The sequence below is a fragment of the Canis lupus genome, chromosome 5, assembly GCF_048164855.1.
Source record: "Canis lupus baileyi chromosome 5, mCanLup2.hap1, whole genome shotgun sequence".
NCBI classification, from domain to species: domain Eukaryota; kingdom Metazoa; phylum Chordata; class Mammalia; order Carnivora; family Canidae; genus Canis; species Canis lupus.
This window is the reverse complement of record NC_132842.1, coordinates 36,700,121-36,717,106: the sequence shown is the minus strand read 5'-3', so window position 1 is coordinate 36,717,106 and position 16,986 is coordinate 36,700,121. Positions and strand designations below refer to the sequence as shown.

General features: G+C 35.3%; 1 protein-coding gene and 1 non-coding gene across 13 annotated transcripts in view; both read right to left on the bottom strand.

The window, feature by feature from the left end:
• The window catches only part of LOC140633522 (protocadherin alpha-C2), a 187,882-nt gene that overhangs the window by 60,691 nt on the left and 110,205 nt on the right, over nucleotides 1–16,986 (bottom strand). The window lies entirely within an intron of this gene.
• LOC140634596 (U6 spliceosomal RNA) lies at nucleotides 10,251–10,354 on the bottom strand. Its single transcript, XR_012032018.1, has one exon. It is a non-coding gene; the product is annotated as a U6 spliceosomal RNA (small nuclear RNA).

The window sequence follows — 16,986 nt, the reverse complement described above, 5'->3', positions numbered from 1 at the left end:
AAGTAGGTTAAAAGTGAAAGGGATCCCTGGGTGGCGCAGCGGTTTGGCGCCTGCCTTTGGCCCAGGGCGCGATCCTGGAGACCCGGGATCGAATCCCACATCAGGCTCCTGGTGCATGGAGCCTGCTTCTCCCTCTGCCTGTGTCTCTGCCTCTCTCTCTCTCTGTGACTATCATAAAAAAAAAAAAAAGTGAAAATGTCATGAAAGAAACAATCAGGAAGTTATAATAAAGGACACTCAAAGGAATATACTTAGATATGGATATCAGCAAAGGCCTTTCTGAAGAGGTGATATTTAAAAATCATGACCTGAAGGATGGCAAGAGGCCATCTATGCAAAGACTAGTGGGGAGAGCATTCCCTGCTGGGGTAACAGCAGATATGAAGGTACTAAAGTAGAAAAAATCAGGGCATGCCTAAGGATTAGAAAGACAGTGTGGCTAAAGCATAGGAAGCAATGGGAAAGTGGCATAAGATGGATGGGAAACAACCAGGGGTGGGATCTTACAGTCTTGCACATTACCATAAAGAGTTTGGATTTTATTCCATTTATTCCAAAGTACTAAGTCATGGTAGGTTTTGAAAGGTTCATGAGATGATCCACTGTATATATTTAAAAATACTACCATAATTGCTACATGGAGAATGATCTAAGGAGAACAGATATAGGGGGTAAGGATGCGGGAAAATCAGTTACAAGGCTATTGCATCCATCCAGGGGAGGTAAAATGGGGATGTGGATGAAAGTAATGGCTACTGGTTGAAGATGGATACCAGTAAAATAAGTTTCAGCAGTGGAATTTAAAGGACTGATTCATTAAAGAGCAACGACAAGCTACTCTTTGGAGAGAAGCTGTCAGGAATGACTCCCCAGCTTCCGGGGTGAAGAACTGGGTGGATAATGGAACCAGATTCTAAAAAGACTATAGGAGGAGATGGTTTGGAAATCAATTTTAGGCACGTGTGAACTGCCTGTGAGAAAGCCAAGCAGAGTTAGGCAATCAGATATGAGAGTTTGGAACTCAGCAGAAGGGTCTGAGCTGAAGAATTTAAAATTACAAATTAATAAATGTTTTCTAAATGAATGTGGACACTGGGTAAAGTGGCAAAGGTATCCTTTACCTTTTAATAGTTGCTACCCAAATGGCCTTAAGCTTCCATTGTGTTATAACAATACTCCTTATTTCTTATATTTAGGTCCCTTCCTGAAATACAAAATTGCACAGAAGATCTACCCAAAGCAAAGTGTACTTGCTGTTCTGGATATTCTTAGAAGCAACTAATAAAGGAAAAAACATCTGGGGACCGACCATACTGCCATAAAAAAGAGCCTCTATTATATACATATGTGCTTTCTGAATAAGTGAATACAATATATACATATATTTTAGGTTTTTAAAAGGCATAAACTTTGGTTATACTTCCTATGTGATTTATTTTTAGTTTTTATTAGTCTTCTGTTTATTTAATTCTGGTTCAATAATGCATCCTTGTACAAAATTCATTTCATCCAGAATTGTAAAAAACAAAAAAGTCAAAGTCCTTTCAAATTCTATTCTCCTATAGACTATGCCTCTGATAGATAATTGTATGTCCCTCCAGACTTTTATTTATACATATATAAATATGTAGATATATATTTTGCTGAAATGTAACCATATTACTCTATACACTATCATGGAATTTTGCTGTTTCATTTTTATTTAACATATATGATGGACACCCTTCCATGTCAGTGCCTATAATTCTGTTCATTCCTAGTAACAGCTAAGACTGGATCCAACCATGTATGGATATTTTGTAAGTTATTTTTACTCCATGATTTAATATTTAGGTGCATTTCTGAAAGTTTGTACAAGTATACGCCTCTGTGTTTATCCTGAGAGGTGTTAAAAGTATGCACATTTAATTTTTAGCTAGATAGGACAAAATGCTTCCCTAAATTTTTGAGCCAATTTATACTCTCAATCAATGGTAAACAAGCCAATTCATTTACTTTTGATTTGTCTAAAAAATTCTTACCTTTATTCATAACACAGTAAAAAAAAAAAAACCCATGGAATCATGTTCACAACTTCCAGAAGAAAACATGAGAGAAACCCCTGAACCTGGGGTAAGTAAAAGTTTCTTAAATAGAACACAGAAGACATAATAATAAAACAAAAAATTATTTACCCTTATTGAAATTTAAAACTTTGGTCTTAAATGGACACTATTCAAAAAAAAAAAAATGAATGGGCAAGCCACAGAAGAAAAGATCTGCTATAAATATATCTGATATAGGACTTGTACATAGATTTTTACAACATAATGATAACAAGACATGCAAACCAATTAAAAAGAGCAAACAATTTGAACATACTCCATAAATGACATACAAATAGAAGCACATTAAAAAAACAACAACAACACTCAACATAAGTCATCAGGGAAATGCAAATCAAAACCACAATGAGGTAATGACTCACACCCATTAAAATGGATAATATTAAAGACTGACAATAGCAAATGTTTGTGAGGATATAGAACAACTGAAACTCCTACACATTGCTAGTGAACGTGTAAAATGGTGCAAATACCTTGTTTGTTTTTTAAAGATTTTATTTATTTATTTATTTGAGAGAGAGCAAGCACAAGTGGAGGGGAGGGGCAGAGGGAGAAGCAGATTCCCTGCTGACCAGGGAGCCTGACACAGGGCTCCATTCCAATACCCTGGGATCATGACCTGAGCCGAAGGCAGACGCCCAACCGACTGAGCCACCCAGGTGCCCCAATGATGCCAATATTTTGAGAAACAGTCTGTCAGTTTCTTAAAACATAAAACCACTACAGAACCCAATCAGTGTACTCAAAGGTAGTAGAGAAGTGAAAGTGAAATAACATATATTCAAAGAAGGATTTGCATACAACTGTACACAGAAATCTTATTCACAGAGGCCAAAACCGAGAAACAGCTCAAAGATCCATTAACAAGTAAGTAGATAATAAGAATATGATATGTCCTGGGATCCCTGGGTGGCTCAGTGGTTTAGCGCCTGCCTTCGGCCCAGGGCGTGATCCTGGAGCCCTGGTATTGAGTCCCACATCGGGCTCCTTGCATGGAGCCTGCCTCTCCCTCTGCCTCTGTCTCTCTCTCTCTGTGTGTGTGTGTGTGTCTCATGAATAAATAAATAAAATCTTAAAAGAAAAAAAAAGAATATGATATGTCCTTACAATGGAAATACTACTCAACAATGGAAAGGAATGAACTACTGAATATATACAACTACATAAATCGATCTCAAAATCATTAGGCTGAGTGAAAAAAGGCAGATACAAAAACTCCCTATTGAACAATTTCATTTATATATTATTCTAGAAAACGCAATTAATCTATCAGTGAGAGAAAGCAGATCAGTTGTTCTCTGAGGCCTGGGACAGAGGGAGGGGAATGAATGCAAAGGGATAAAAGGAAACCTTTGGGGGTGATGGAAATATTCTGTACCTTCATGGTAATTTGAAGAGTGTATACGATCATCAAAACTCACCGAATCAGGGCAGCCCCGGTGGCGCAACGGTTTGGCGCCGCCTTAAGCCCAGGGCCTGATCCTGGAGACCCAGGATCGAGTCCCATGTCGGGCTCCCTGCATGGAGCCTGCTTCTCTCTCTGCCTCTCTCTCTCTCTCTCTCTGTCTGTGTGTGTGTGTGTGTTTCTCATGAATAAATAAATTAAAAAAAAAACACAACTCACTGAATCATATACTTTAAATGAATGCAGTCTATATTAGCTACTATAATAAAGTTGATAAAAATAAAGCCAGATACATTGAATATCACTATAAAAATATGATTCATAAACCACAAAAGGATACTGGCCCTTTGTTTGTTATCATAATCAAATTACCTTGAGGTACTTGATAACAATCTTAAATGACAATGGGGGAAAATTCCATTTCTTTAACTGCATAGAGTTGTATATCTAAATTTAGATTACTTAATACCTAGGGGGAGATTCTGGGAATTTATAGTTTCTGTGCAATATTTTTGTATTATTTAGGATGTAAAACAAACTCTACTGATGTTATAAACAGAAAATAAAATCTTCACAAAAACTGATTTAAGTTTCTCCTGGTCTTGGATTTCTAAAAACCCCAAGGAAGCTTTTGAATAGGAGACTATTCAGCCATTATATAGACAAAAAAGAGAAAAAAGGCTCAAAATAAATTCAGTCAAATCACTCTAGGGTACAACCTTCAGTAGAACATTTCATGAGAACAAATGATAAAATACTGATTAATTTATAAATAAATTATAGAATGAAAATGGACAGTGTACTTCAGAGGAGAGGCAAACCTGAAGGAGGCAGATAGCAGCTGAAATATGCCTAAACTACAGATTAAATTTTCACAATTTATCCCTCTGCTCATCTAAGTAGGTTGAATACAGAATATCATAACTACAAATATGAATATAAACTACTTTCAACTCCTCACTTGTTACACTGATGGTAAATTCTGTTTGGTAGTAAAAATCAGTATGAGCAAACTTTTTGTGAGCCTAAGAGTCATAGATTATGAAGTACACTACATAAGAATAAAGGCAAATGCTTAAGCTCTCAAAATTAGATCTTTTGTCCTCCACAGAGCTACAAGGGGCATCATTATAACTCAGACCTATTAGATTTTTAGTTGAATAAAAGTTGAGAGGTACCCGAGATCACCAATTGTGATTCACAATGCACCAAAATGCAGACAGCATGCCTTATAACCTTCCCAATACTTTAATCTTCGGTAGTAGAGAACAGGTGCTTGGGAAATGCATTTCATCTTAAACACCTTAATAATTAACTATCTTGCTCAGGCTGTTGTTAATTTTGGAAGGTATCCTATGGAAGCCTTAATAGAGATGTAGAATATGTTCATTTTAAGAGAAGAAACCAAATATAAAATCTTTTTTTCCTATTACATGACATTTTCCAAATCAAAAGAACAGGAATGCAAAACAGGCCTGTTACTAACTTCCTTAGTGTCTATGTTATTTCTAGGTACCAAGTTGGAGACTAGAGACAATCTCAGTGGACAACTTGTGATTAATTATTAGACCTGATGGACTATTTTTAGTATTTTCCAAAATAGTCCCAACTATGGCTAGAAATAGGAACCAAAGAGAATTATGTTTCAGAGAATAATTCACGACTTACAACAATTACAGAAGCAGATTCAGCAGCAGAGAAGTTAAGACAATATTCTTAATCACAATCATCAACAGAAAGAATAAGCCAATATTAGAAGCTGAGAGCATGAGCAGATGTTTCTGCAGTGATAAGAACTATACAGTGGAATAGAAGATTAAAAGAAATAGAAACAGTTCTAATGTCTCATTTCAGAACTATGAGGAAATAGGCAAAAATCACTTCAAGAACTTCAACAGACTTATAAAATATAAAAGAAATTTTAGGAAGAAAACACAGCATTTTCCCCCTTGTAAACATTCAAGTTGCTTAGGTGTTCTAAAGCCAAATAAAATAATAATTATTCAAATGTATACAATGCAATTTACAATTATTTTATCTTCCTGATCCTCTTATAATTATGTAATGTCTATACTTATAACTATTAAGTTTCTTGCCTTAAGGTCTACTACAAGTGATATTTGTATAGCAAATACTGTATACAGTTTCCTTTTGATAAGTGTTTGCATGATATAATCTTTACCCATCCTTTTACTTTCAAACTTTATCTTTTAATAAAGATATGTCTCCAATAAACGACATATGGTTGTTTAATTTCTAACCAGTCTGACCATCTTTTATTAATTTGAATATTTAGTCTGTTTACATTTATTTATTTTTATTTATTATTTTTTTGTCAGTTTACATTTAATGTAACTACTGGTATACTTCAATTTATATAATCTCATTACTTTTTTAAATTGCATCTGTTCTAATTTGTCTTTCCCCCCCTTTCCTATAGATTAAGTATATTTTTATCCTATTGTCCTCCCATTAATAACTTATTGGTCTCATATTCTTTCTTTTTAAAGATTTTTAAATTTATTCAAGAGAGGGAGAGAGAGTGCACTTGTACATATGTGTGAGCATGAGCAGGGGGGAGGGTCAGAGGGAGAGGGAGAAACAGACTCCTCACCCAGCAGGAACCCCAAACCAGGACTCCATCCCAAGGATCATTACTTGAGCCAAAGTCAGACGCTTAGCCAACTGAGCCACTCAGGCGCCCCACATATTCTTTTAATATTTTAAACAGGATTACCCAAGGGGTACTTGGGTAGCTCAGCTGGTTGGGTGTCTGCCTTCAGCTCAGGTTATGATCCCAGGATATTGGGATAGAGCCCTGCATTGGGCTTCCTACTTCACGGGGAGCCTGCTTCACCTTCTCCTGCTCCCCATGCTCATGTGCTCTCTCTCAAATAAATAAATCTATGGCATAACTTATTTTTTACAAAGAGAAAGCAAAAATACTAATATGAGGAATGTAGAAAGAAATATGGTCTTACTACATTAAAATAATGAGAAATACAATGAATGACTTTAAGCCTATATATTACATTATGAAATTTAAATTGTGCATTATGAAATGCACAAATATGTGGGAAAAAATTTGCCAAACTGACACAACTAGAAATATAAAATTTCCATAGCTCTGTGCCTCTTGCAGATATTGAATTCATAATTAAAAATATTTTCATGAAAAGACCTTTAATCCAATAAGGCTTAATTCTGAATTCTCCCAAATATTTATGGAAGAAAAAAACCCACTGATTTATACAAACTTTCCAAAGAATTAAAAAAGAAGTAAAATTTCTTATCTTACTATATGAAGCCAGCATAGCCTTGATATCAAACCCTGACAGAAACATTACAAGAATTGAAAATTACAAGCCAATTTCTATCATAAACACATATGTTTAAAATTCTAAGCAAGATGTTGGAAAACTAAATCCAGTGATATAGAGAAGAATAATAAATTACAATCAACCAAGGTTTATCCCAAGAATGCAATATTGGTTTATTATTAATAAATCAACCAATGTAACTTATGATTTGAATAAAATAAAGGATAAAATCATATGATCACTTCAATAAACAGAGAAATAATATGATAAATTTAATACCTATTCATAATCTTTTAAAGATCTCTTAGTAAATTAGAAAAGAAAGGAAGCTTCCTTAACCTGACAAAGGACTTCTGAGGGAAAAAAATGTATCTCATATTAAATATAAAAAACTTTCTCTCTTAGATAAGAACTAAGACAAGACTATTATCACTTCAACAAAGCCACAAAACATAAAACAAAAGCTATATGAAGAAAGTTAAGGGCAGCCCGGGTGGCTCAGCGGTTTAGCACCGCCGTCAGCCCAGGGCCTGATCCTGGAGACCCAGGTCCCAGGTCAGGCTCCCTGCTTGGAGCCTGCTTCTCCCTCTGCCTGTGTCTCTGCCTCTCTCTCTGTGTGTCTCTCATGAATAAATAAATAAAATCTTTTTTTTTTTTTAAAAAGAAAGTTAAGAAAATAAATAAAACTAAGAGTATTGGAAATGGCATAACAGTGTATGTAGAAAATGTAAGATAATATAAAAATGTGAGCTTTCAAAACAAAATTTGGCAAGGACACTGGAAGCAAACCTAATACAAAAATTAGTTTTATATCTTCATATCTGCAACAAAAACAATTATAAAATGAAATTTTTAAATGCCATTTATAATAGCATCAAAATACCAAACATCTAATGAAATTGCACAAAATATCTCCACACACACATAAATTCACATAAACACTAAGAGAAAAAAATAAATAGAAGGATACATCATGTTAGTAGACCAGCTGTTTATGGATATATAGTCATTATGTTAATAAATTCCATATTTTTATACAGTAAATAAAAATCCAAGTAAAATTTTGTCAAACTGTCAATATGCCTCATATTTTCTGCAGATTTAATACAATACGAATTGAAATAAGAGCAGGAGTTTTTTGGCAGGAATTGACAAGCTGATTCTACAATTTCTATAGAAATGCAAAGGGTCAAAAAGAGCTAAATTAATCTGGAAGCAGAAGAACAAAGTGGGAGAACTTACACAACTGTATATCAATACGCATCAATATACAATGGTATTAGCACAAAGAAGAGGACTAGCCCAATGAAACAGAATGAGTCTAGAAATAGGCACAAATATACAGTCACTTGGTTTATGATAAAGGTAGCACTGCAGAGTAGTAAGAAAAGGGTGGTCTTTTATTAAATGGTGTTGTATATGTAGAAAATCCAACTGATTTACACATGGAAACAATCTCAGCTCCGACATTACACCATGTACTCAAATACACAATTTCAGATGGATTAAGATTCTTAATGTACAAGTTAAAACAAGAAAGCCGCTGGAACTATGGCAACCACTAATCAGATATGGCTATTTAAACATAAGCTTCAATTAAATTTAGTAACATTAAAAATTCAGCCCTGCAGTTTCACTAGCCACATTTCAAGTGCTCAGTAGCCATCTGTCCTATATACGTAGATATAGAAAATTTCCAACATACAGAGTTCCATTGGACAACAATGTTCTAGCAGATAATATAGAAGTGTATCTTCATGACCTTCAGGTAGGCTACATTTCATTAAAAGGATAGAAAGAATACTAAGTAAAAAGAAAATATCAAAAATTGGATATCATTAAAATTAGGAGTTCCTGGGAGCCTGGGTGGCTCAGCAGTTGAACGTCTGTCTGCCTTCTGTTCAGGGCGTGATCCCGGTAGCAGGATCGAGTCCCACATCAGGCTCCCTGCAAGGAGCCTGCTTCTCCCTCTGCCTGTGTCTCTAACTCTCCCTGTTTGTCTCTCATGAATAAATAAATAAAATTAAATTAAAAAAATTAGGAGTTCCTGTTAACCAAAAGACATCATTAAGAAACATGGAGGGGATCCCTGGGTGGCGCAGCGGTTTGGCGCCTGCCTTTGGCCCAGGGCGCGGTCCTGGAGACCCGGGATCGAATCCCACGTCGGGCTCCCGGTGCATGGAGCCTGCTTCTCCCTCTGCCTGTGTCTCTGCCTCTCTCCCTCTCTCTCGGTGACTATCATAAGTAAATAAAAATTAAGAAAAAAAAAAAAGAAACATGGAGTACTTTTATATACTACTACGGAGTGATTGCAAGTTTATATTTTTAAGTGAAAAAAACTAAAGTGCAGAAGAATATGCTTTATATGTCATAATTTATCCTAAAAAGCAGAAGATATACACACATACATATTTGCTTATATCTATCAGAAGAAGAAATAGTAAAAAGGATAAACCATAAAATTTGATTACCTATAAGAGGAAAGAAGGACTAAAGTAGAGGAACAGGCAATAGTACATACCAGACTTTTCTAAATATACTTTTTTTTATAAATGTATTTGGGAACCATTGTAATATTTTACATAATTAAAAAAGAAAATTAAATTTTAAAAAGCAAGTCCGATTTTAAAAAGTTTTTATTTAAATTCCAGTTAGTTAACATACAGTGGAATATTAGTTTCAGGACTATATTTGAAAGCAACTTAAAATAAATGAACCTAACTCTGTGTGTACTTGGCAGCTTAACACAGAGATGAACTATTCCAAGATATTTTTTAAAGATTTTATTTATTTATTCATGAAAGACACACAGAGAGAGAGGCAGAGACACCCAGGCAGAGGGAGAAGCAGGCTCCATGCAGGGAGCCTGATGCGGGACTCCAGGACTATGCCCTGAGCCAAAGGCAGATGCCCAACCGCCCAGCCACCCAGGCATCCCTCCAAGATATTTTAAAACACAGTAATTTGCACATTCCTAGTGGGATATATGCTACAGTGAAAATAATGACAAAAATATTAAACTGATACGATAATCATATTTTTAAAAATATTCTATTTAAATTCAATTTGCCGGGATCCCTGGGTGGCTGCAGTTTGGCGCCTGCCTTTGGCCCAGGGCGCGATCCTGGAGACCCGGGATCGAGTCCCACGTCGGGCTGCCGGCGCATGGAGCCTGCTTCTCCCTCTGCCTGTGTCTCTGCCTCTCTCTCTCTCTCTCTGTGTGTGACTATCATAAATTTAAAAAAAATTGTTTTTAATTCAATTTGCCAACATATAGTGTAACACCCAGTGCTCATCTCAACATATGCCCTCCTTAATGCCCATCACCCATTTATCCCATCCCCCACCCACCTTCCCTTCTGCAGCCCTTTGTTTCCCAGTTAGGAGTCTCTCGTGGTTTGTCTTCCTCTTTAATTTTTTAAAAATATGGAACACTTCACGAATTTGCCCATCATTCTTGCGCATGCGCCATGCTAATCTCTGTATCATTCCAATTTTAGTTTATGTGCTGTCGAAGTGAGCACGATACCATAATCATATTGTTGATGTAGTGCTGGTATTGTTTTCTAAGTCTGTTGCTTGAGTAGCATGTGGTAACAAATGAGTAATTACACTGGTATAAATGAAAACTGGGATTTTTGTTGTGGGGAAAAAGGAGATGTATACAATACTGAGTGAAATTAACCAGACATAAAAACATAATTATACTATATGATTCTATTTTTATGATGTTAGAACTCATGATAATGGTTATATTTCAGACGAGAGTAACCATAGATGGGTGGGGTAGGGGTGGGTTGCTGGTAATTCTCTACTTCCTTACTTCTGTGGTTGTTACATGATTTGGTTGGCTTTGGATTATTCATGAAGCTGTATACTTATGATATATGAACTTTTATGTATGTTACACTTCAATTAAAAAAATTTAAAGTAAGATTTGTGTGAAGCAGCTAATACTATGCTTAGTGGAAATTTATAGGTTTTTAAAAACTTTGTTTGTTTGTCTTGAGAAAGAGAGAGAGAGGAAGAGCACAGGGAGAGGGAGAGACTCTCTACCAGGCTCCATGTATTGAGTTCAGGTCCAACTCGGGGCTTGAGATCATGACCTGAGCTGAAACCAAGAGTCAGTTGCTTAACTAACTGAGCTACCCAAGCACCTCAGAAATTTATTGCTTCAAATCTATATATTAGAAACAATAAAACCTGAAAATCGGTAAGCTAAATAAAGCAGGTAGAAAACAAATGGAAAATGAATATGGGGAAAGGAAAATAAAGTTAAGAGGAGAAGTTAATAAAATAGAAAGCAAATATACAAGAAATAGAATTCTAAAAGCCAAAAAAATTAGTTCTTGGGAAGGCTAATATAACTAATAAACTACCTCCCAATCTAGTCAGGAAAAATGGTGACAATAACTAGTATCAGGATTTAAAAGGGGAATATCACTACAGATCCTACAGGTGTTAAAAAGATCACAAGAGGATATTATAAAAAAAAAACCTTCTACCAAAAAAGTTTATATGAAATTAACATATTTTTGGAAAAGACAATTTACAAAACAAGAAGAATAAAACTATAAATAACTCTTTACCAATAAAGAAATTTAATTTTCATGCCTTAAACTTCTCCACAGGGATCCCTGGGTGGCGCAGCGGTTTAGCGCCTGCCTTTGGCCCAGGGCGCGATCCTGGAGACCCGGGATCGAATCCCACGTCAGGCTCCCGGTGCATGGAGCCTGCTTCTCCCTCTGCCTGTGTCTCTGCCTCTCCTTCTGCCTGTGTCTCTGCCTCTCTCTCTCTGTGTGTGACTATCATAAATAAATTAAAAAAAAAAAACTTCTCCACAAAGAAAACTAAGGCACAGAGAACATCACTAGTGAATTCCACTAATTTAAGAAAGAAATATCACCAATCTTAATAAACATGTCCCGAGAATAGACAAGAGAAGGAAAAGAAACCCTTTGAATTTAATAGCGACAGCATAACTTTACACCAAACTTATAAGAAAGGAAAATGACAAGCCTATCCTGAGTGTTAAGTATAAATGCAAAAAAAAAAACACTACAAAGATGTCTTAACTAGTTGTTTTTATTTTGTATGAACATCATTTTTAGACTAAATAAAACAGCTGTAATCTTAGCTTAAAGATTCTAAAGAATAAGCATAATGTGCAAGAATTCAGAGAACATTTTTGAGGCTATGTCATTACAGTTTTCCTATGAAAACAGTATATATGTAGATGGCTACCAGATGGTTCTAGAACAGCCAAGAATTTAGGATGAGACAGAAAAGTTTTTTCTCTTTCTCTGCAACGCAGGATAGAGAATATGTGATTGCATATTCATTCTTAGATTCAAAGACAAGTTCCAGATGAATATATAATGACCTCCTGTGTTTATAGCTTGAGGAGGAAATTGTTATCCAAATTATTTTCTTTCTCATAAATGCAATATAAAAGAGACACGTAATTTATTTATATCCTGAATCAATTTTATCTTATCAATTAAAACTGGGAACAAAGTGAGTAGCAACCTTTATGATTTAGTTTTTGTTTTTAAGAATCATCTTTGGGGATCCCTGGGTGGCTCAGCGGTGTAGCCACTACCTTCTGCCCAGGGAGTGATCCTGGAGACCCAGGATCGAGTCCCACATCGGGGTCCCTGCATGGAGCTTGCTGTCCCTCTGCCTGTGTCTCTGTCTCTCATGAACGAATTAAAAAAAAAAAAAAAAATCTTTACTGGGCATCCCTGGGTGGCTCAGTGGTTTAGCTCCTGCCTTCAGCCCAGGGCGTGATCCTGGAGCCCCAGGATCGAGTCCCACATCAGGCTCCCTGCATGGAGCCTGCTTCTCCCTCTGCATCTCTGTCTCTGTCTCTCTCTCAGGAATAAATAAATAAAATCTCTTAAAAAAAAGAATGTAAAAAAAAAAAATCATCTTTACTGGGATACCTGGGTGACTCAGCGGTTTAGTGCCTGCCTTCCAACCAGCGCATGATCCTGGGGGCCCGGGATGGAGTCCCTCAGGCTTCATGAATGGAGCCTGCTTCTCCCACTGCCTATGTCTTTGCCTCTCTCTCTGTGTGTCTCTCATGAATAAATAAATAAAATCTTTTTTAAAAATCATCTTTACTAACAAACTCCTTATTTCCCATAATACTTCAGTCAGAACCCTAGGCTATGGTCCACATTCACTTGACATTTTTCAAAATGTTAATTATTTCTGATATTCATATTATATCCATTTGAGCAATGTAAAAGCATCTTTGCAATTTAATCCACCTTCACCCCAACCCAGCAAAATGCATTTAGTTTCTGGAATATTACTGTTTCCCTCTAAATGTAAATATTGAAGGCAACAAACACCAACAGATCATTAACATTATCAGACATGCTGTTAAAATTTTCCCATTCATGCATTTCCCAGGCATTGCTTTTTCCTTCTGTCTACTTGTTATTAAGCAATTTTTTCCTTCCCTTTTACTAGTTTGAGGTTTCTCTATTATACAACGAATTCTACTGTATGCCTACATAGGTTTTTTTTTTTTTATCTGAATGTATTTCATATGCTCAGCAAGCTTCCTTTTTTTAAAAAAATATTTTATTTATTTATTCATGAAAGACACAGGTAGAGAGAGAGAGAGAGACACAGGCAGAGGGAGAAGCAGGCTCCATGCAGGGAGCCAGACGTGGGACTTGATCCCCAGTTTCCAGGATCACATCCTGGGCTGAAGGCAGCACTAAACTGCTGAGCCACCCGGGCTGCCCTCAGCAAGCTTCCTTAGTTACAGCACTCTAACGATTTTCAAAATGCAGTTATGAGTTTCAAAGTCAAAATAGATAATCAACCAATGGGAAAGTCTACTGATGGCATATATTTAAACAAAAACACCTAGAATGTAAAAAAAAAAAAATTCTATCACTGTTAACGAATGTCACTTCAAAGGGAAACATTCTACATCCTAAGTATCCTGGCAAAGGGGAAACTGCTTCAACTCCAGATGAACGATACAATAATATAACATTGATGTGTCCAAACTAAAATTTTCATGCCTAAGTCAGTGGTTCACTGTTGCGCATTTTTGCCACATTATTATACTTATTATCCAAAAAATTTGCCAGTATAATTAATTTTAAATGGTAAGCAGAGATTTAGATTTCATAGACAACATCTTGGATACCAATCTAAACAAAATTAAATTGCTCATCACAAATCTTAGAAAAAATTAACATGAGACACATGTTATCTACTTGTTGCTCAGTACATCAGTTTTGTTTATATCTGTAAAATATTATCAACAGGAGATATACAAATAAAAATGTTTTCTGAATTACCTAAATGATAGATTTTAGTATTGTAAAATACTAGTAGTCTTGTAAAATATGTTTGTTTGTTTAAGTAGGCTCCATGTTGGGCTTGAACTCACAACCCTGAGATCAAGACCTCAGTGGAGATCAAGAGTCAAACACTTAACCAACTGAGCCACCCAGGTGCCCCAGTTTGTAAAATACATTAATACTTACACTGTAAGCTAAAACAGGACAGAAGGGCTTAGTATTTAGAGTACAATGCTAAGTGAAATACGTCAGTCGGAGAAAGACAGATAACATACGATTTTGCTCACATACAGAATTTAAGAAACAAAACAAATGAGCAAAGGATGGGGGGCGGGGAGGAAAGAGAAACAAACCAAGATTGGACTTTCAACTACAGAGAACTGATGGTTATCAGAGAGGAGATGGGTGAGAGGGATGGGTGAAATAGGTGATGAGGATTAAGGAATGCACTTGTCATGATGAGCACTGGGTAATGTATGGAATTGTTAAATCACTATATTGTACTTCTTTAACTAATACATTACTATATGCTAACTACACTGGAATTGAATTTTAAGCTTAATTTTTAAAAGAAGAACTTAGTATTTGAATGAAATATAAACACATAAACATCAACACGATTCTGTATGACTCAGACAGAGTTAAGATTGTTCAGAAATTGCACTCTTCAAAGGATTTTTGTTTTATAAAATTCAAGCAATAAATATTTTATTTCTAGAATTCTGTTGTTGTGTTTAAGGCATTCAGTGAACACTATGACAAGCATTCTTTTCTAAAGAATCAAGTTTGGATCACTATGCAATTGGAGAGGAAGAGGAAAACAATAAAACACTTGGGTGAATTACAAACACTCCATCTATGTAGAAGTTATTTTATCCATGCTCTTATACATCATACTTTTCTTAAATGTAAGGAAATATCCAGTCCACAAAAATTACTAGCAGACAATGGACTACCTAAATAATGAAATTTTAACATTGATGGAAAAAGATTGCTCAAGTGGACAAATGGGATGGCACAAATGGATGTATGAACAGTATATCTTTGCTACTGTCACTTATTTAAGCTTAAAAATTTGGTGGCAGGGAGTATTTTCTTTGTTATTAGCTATATTTATCCATATATATATATGTATATAGATATATATTTTTTTAAAGTAGGCTCCATGCCCAACATGGATCCCAAGGTGGGGCTTGAACTCACAACCCTGAGATTAAGACCTGAACTGAGATCAAGAGTTGGATGTTTAACTGACTGAGCCACCCAGGTACCCCTACATTTTTCCTTTTAAATAATTTTTCAACTTCCAGATCCAATTCCTTTCAAGTCTACTCAAAAGGTGTTTTTCAAACAATATCCGACTCCCAAACTTCAGACATTACTGGTATTCTCATCTCTCTTTGTTATAGAAAGCAATGAAATAGAATAAATAAATTATGAATTTTTTGGTAGGAAGAGAGTATATACATTAAGTGTTTTGATACCTGAAATATTAACACTATAAAGCACCAATTTTCTCCCTTAAAATTAAATGCACTCTTTTGTGTCCACTTCAACTTTCATGATGCAAAGACACGCATCCCTGATAATCACTTTGTCATCAATGGAAACTGCCATCATATTTAGCGCCAGAACACAGCATTGAGGTTGTTCAAGCACGCTCTAGGACCAGAAAATCCCACTTCGTGTTGTTTCATTATTAGACATGAGGAAGAAAATAACCATTGAAATAATATATTTGAAAATGATCTTTAAAGTGTTAAAGATATATACATATAAAGTGGGTAAATGAGTTAAATCTTTTCCCTTGATGTTGAACTCTTCCCTCTATGGTACCACACCATTCATACACTGCCAAATGTATTTAGTATTTCATTCAGCAAACATTTACTAATTGTATCTTATATACTGGATTCTATTATGTTATCTGAGAATATTAAATATGCAAAATTACAATGCATGTAAGTCATTTTATTTGCAGTTAACATCATTATTTGAAGGAGAATAACTTATAACTCGCTTTTCTCCTATTACCTGGAATAGTAAAACAAGGTATCTTCCATTCTCTTCCCTAATCTCTGCATACCTCCTTCCCTTGCATCCATGATCTCTATGAGAAGTCAGAAGTCTTCTTCTAGAGATCAGAACTGCCAAAGATAGCAAAACTGCTAAAGACTGTCATCATTTGATTTAAAAAGTTTCTGAAATGCAGAGGGCCGCTATGGATACATTTAAGTATTTGAATAACTTAATTTCTATTAGATGCATTACTCTCAGATATGGTATTTACATATTTTAAAGTATACTGCCCTCTAAAATAATAAGAAAATTAAATCCAACTTGAATGGGCTTTGAATGGCAAATTTACCTTGAATATATTAATATTTCTGATGTAATAATTTTCCTCTTTCAAGTACTAACACATGGAATTGTTGAATCATTACATTGTACACCTGAACTAAATATAACACCATATGTTAACTGGAAGTAAACTTAAAAAAACAATGGTTCATCTTTCTTCTTTGTGAAATATATCAATAAAAACACAACATTAAAGGTTGTCAAGTCCTATACCCAATGGTTTTATCTTCTTTCTATCAATACAAATCGGTGTTCTAAGACAAGCTTGTAATTTCCATATACTTACAAATAATGTGTGGAGCTATTCTGTTTTAGAGTGTCATTCTCACAAAAGACTACCTCTCCAAAATGGCATTTATTTAACGTATGACCTAGAAAATATGTTTCATTTTTATCAAATTGTGTATCACTCAAGATTAAATTCAAATGCCATCTCTACCACAACACCTTCTCTGATTCCCTCC